The sequence below is a fragment of the Urocitellus parryii genome, chromosome 3 (genome assembly GCF_045843805.1).
Source record: "Urocitellus parryii isolate mUroPar1 chromosome 3, mUroPar1.hap1, whole genome shotgun sequence".
NCBI classification, from domain to species: Eukaryota; Metazoa; Chordata; class Mammalia; order Rodentia; family Sciuridae; genus Urocitellus; species Urocitellus parryii.
The window spans coordinates 102906099-102910684 of NC_135533.1; positions in this window are offsets into that span (position 1 = coordinate 102906099).

The window sequence follows — 4586 nt, forward strand, 5'->3', positions numbered from 1 at the left end:
AGAACTCAAAAATCTTAACACCAAAAGAAAAAATCCAATCAATAAATGGGCAAAAGAACTGAAGAGACACTTCTCAGAAGATACTATACTATCAATCAACAAATATATGAAAAAAATGCTCATCATCTTTAGCAATTAGAGAAATGCAAATCAAAACTACTCTAAAATATCATCTCACTCCAGTCAGAATGGCAGCTATTATGAAGACAAACAACAATAAGTGTTGGTGAGGATGTGGGGGGAAAGGCACACTCATACATTACTGGTGGGACTGCAAATTGGTGCAGCCAATATGGAAAGCAGTATGGAGAATTCTTGGAAGACTGGAAATGGAACCGCCATTTAACCCAGCTATCCCTCTCCTTGATCTATACCCAAAGTACTTAAAAACAGCAAACTACAGGGACAGAGTCACATCAATTGATATTTTAACAGCACAATTCACGATAGCTAAACTGTGGAAGCAACATAGATGCCCTTCAATAGATGAATGGATAAAGAAAATGTGGTATATATACACAATGGAATATTATTCAGTATTAAAAGAGAATAAAATCATGGTATTTACAGGTAAATGGATGGAGTTGGAGAATAATACTAAGTGAAGTTAGCCAATCCCCCCCAAAAAAATGCAGAATGTTTTCTCTGATTTAAGGATTCTGATTCATAATGGGGTTGGGGGTGTGGGGCATGGGAGGATTAGATGAACTCTAGATAGGGCAAAGGGGAGGGAGAAGATGAGAGGGGATATAGGAAAGATGGTGGAATGAGATGGACATCACTACCCTAAGTACATGAATGAAGACACAAATGGTGTGACCCTACTTTGTATACAACCAGAGATATAAAAAATCGTGCTCTATATGAGTAATATCATATATAACAAATTAAAATTTTAAAAATGTAAAAAAAAAGTACTGCCCACAACAGGACCCTGACTCATCCACTAGGCTAATGCAGACCTACAACTAGAAGTCCACATAGAATGGATCATTACTACCATCTTAGCTGGCTCCTGTTCTGGTTCACATATCTGGTATATTGCCACCTGCAGACTAACCTTTATTTGAAGAAAATAGCTTTTATGTACCATGTTCCTTCACTTCAGTGTAATTTCACAAAAGTTAATGGACTCATTTACTTCTAAATCTCAGGCAAATATGAGTTCAGGGTACAATAATTAGTAGAAATGCAATTTCCCTGTAAAAGTTAACACTCATGTTGTAGTTAAAGATTATCTGATTTTAGACAGCAAAATTGGGAACCAGTGGGATGAAATGACATGTTTCTTTAGCTGATGGCAGAGGTAAGTCTGGCTCTCAGAAAACCAAGTCACAGTTTCTTCCCATTTTCTATATGCATCTTTCTCAAAATAAGCATATTACTTTGCAATAAGGTTTAATTGACTTGTTATGAACTTGTTGGGTTTTGTATTTGTTTGGGCATGATAAGCTTCTCCTTTATTCCCATTTGCAAGTTTCTGTGAGTTATTTTTAAATCTGGATTGCAGTAATGGAAATTCCTTAGGAAATAACTCTTAAGAAAAACTGACTCTAATTATTTCTATTTAGAATTCTATTGACAACACTAATCCCCATGATTGTGCTTAAAAATGCATGGTATAACAAAAGACACTCTATTTCACAGGAATATTAGTTTTGTCATTCTCTGTCATTTCCTTTCAGTGTTCATCTTATATGGTGGTGTTCCCTGTTCTTCCTCACAAGAACAGCTGAAAAATATCATTAAATAGTTTTATTTAAGAAAGTAGTTTTGCAATTCCAAGAATTGCCAAATGTCCTGAATCAGCATATTAAATGGACTTAGACAACAGTTCCTGAGTACCAGTATTTCTTTGGTCCCTAGTTGATTGTCTTGAGTCAACAAGGGTGAATTAAATTAAACAAGCAGAAAAGGAGGGAAAAGGAATTGGTTTTTCAAGTAGAGGAAACAACAGAGCAATGGAATGGAGGAGGGGAGTTGCCCACAATGTAAATAACACCTAACAACAGGGTAGATTGGATGCTCTCAGGAAAAGACTAAAAAAAGGTCTAGTTCAAGTTTATCCCATATGATACAGGTGGTAAAGAGCCAGTCAAGTGTCTGAGTGGTATAATTAGCATTTTGTTTATTGGAACAGTTGAACTACTCAGTCAAGGAGGAAGTAAAGGAAGCCACAAAGATGAAACCAAATGCTTTCATAGTAATTCAATGAAAACAGATAATAGGTAGAAATAGGGAGGCAGTACAGAGGGGGAAAAAAAAAGAATACATACAGCCAGAGACAAGACAGAAGTAATGTAAGTCAGAGTTTGTGAAAATATGAGGTTATAAGTGAGAAGGCCACAGGGAGGCGGAAGGATGCCTGCAAAATGTCGTAGAGTGGGGCTGCTATTGACTGAGATCATGGCCATGAAAAAAGCAAGACACTTCTAGGAGAGGTGATGAGCCCATTTTGAACTGTTATTTTAAATGCCAGTGGCAATGTGATGGGGGCTGCTGACTAGTTTCAACCTGGTACCCATAAGAGAATTGGAGTAACAAACATGTATTTGTCTGCTATGAGAAGGAGACAGAAGTTAAAGTCAAGAGAGAGGCTGAAATGACCTAGCAGGGACATGGGAAGGGAGTAACCTAAAGCCAGAAATCTGAGAACAATGCCGTTTAAGGGGTGTGTGGAAGAAAGAAAGGAAGAAGGAGGCCATCAGAGTCTCATATACTAAAAGAAGGAAAGTACTGTACACTCAAAGTAGGAAAATAATGCAGGGTAGTCATATGGGAAAAAAATGAGAATTAGAATAATCAGAAGGTCATTAGTTACCTTTGAGGAAGCATTTTTCATTTGCGTGGAGTAGAAAAGTCAGATTCATTTGGCTTGAGATCTCAGGAGGAAATCAGTTAGCAGTGACAACACATGGTGACTCTTTCTTTTGGGTTTGGTAAAACATCCCCAAAGGTCCAGGTGTTAAAAGCTTCATCATCAGCCTGTAGTGCTACTGGGATATGGCTGAACCCTTAGGAGGTGTGGCTTAGTGAAAGGAAGTTAGGTCATAAGGGGGATGTACTTAAAGAGAATATTGGATATTGGGACTCTGGCCCTTCATGTCTCTCTCTTTGCTTTCTTGCCACTACAAAGTGAACAGGAATATTTTGCCATATGCTTTTGCCATGAAATACTGTGCTGCCACAAGCAACAGTGTCAAGCTACCATAGACTGAAATCTCAGAAATTGTGAACCAAATAAACCTTTTACCTTATCTAGTTGATTATCTCAGGTATTTTGTCATAGTAATAGAGAGCTGGCTAACACACTCTTCTAGAAATTTAGTAAAAGTTGAGATAAAAGCGGGTTGAAAAGGAATGTATTCAGTGTAGGTATACCAAAGCAAAGGTAGAGGCCACATATATCAAAGTCAAATTTGGGAAACCTTTCTTATATTCATATAAACACATTCTTTTAAAAACCAATTGTTCAAAGACTTTCCACTACTAAAGGACTATTAAAATCCTCAGTTCTTTGGGTAATCAATGGCATTTTCCTTTCTTTTCTTTGTTTCACCCAGGGATATATCTTATTTGGTCATAGTGTGTGATCTTTTAATGTGAGGATGTTTTAACATTGGTTAGAAAATATTTTATTCTTTTCTTTTTTCTATTATTTATTTCAAATGATAATTATTGTATATATTTATGGGGTACATAATGTGATACTTAGATATATGTTTAATTAGTGGTATTTTTAATATTCCAGTAATATTTTAGATTTATTATTAGTTTACACAAAGTAATATTCTTCATATCAGGATAATTCATTTTAGTGTCTCTGCTTGTTTCTTTGCCACCCTAAAACCATTCTATGAAAATTCACTTTTTGTTTTCTGGGTACTCCTGATAGAATCAGGAGATTTTTTTCTCCACAAACTAGCTGTATGTACTGAGAATATATAGCCAAGTGTAACCAACTCCAAACACCAGGTGTTTGTAGAAGTGCCTCAGGAGAAGAGTGAGCATCAAGGGCTAACACTGGCCAGCCAACGGGTTTAGCTCTTAGGACAAATTTCCTCGCATAAATGATGAGGTGTTTTAGAGCTATGGTCAAACTTTTTATATAAACTAGACCTGAGACCACAAACTATTAAGTGCAACATGTCAGTTAATAGTTGTTTAATGTCCAATGCCAAGAAAATACTGCTCACAAAGAGTGTCTTTGAAAAGAGAAGCGTGATATTTACAATGCCAAAAGGACTTTTCTGACTCAGCCATGTGCAAAATAACTATGTGTGTGCACTTAGGTCAGCCAACATTGGCCCCATTTAAAATGCAAGTTTTGTCTTTCTTTACTTTTCCTACATAGAATTACTATTTTATTTAACAGATAAGTAGAGCTGCACAAAATATTAATGCTTTTTTTGTTACTTTTCCTGATTAAGTTAAGAATAGCTTTTTGTATTTTACATTAATACATATTTTTCAGTTTTGAAATTTCAGAATGCATTATTTATAGTGCAATAGACATTAAAACTACTCAAAATCCTACCACTAAATAAATACACTTTGAATATTGTATAACAATATTGATACATAGG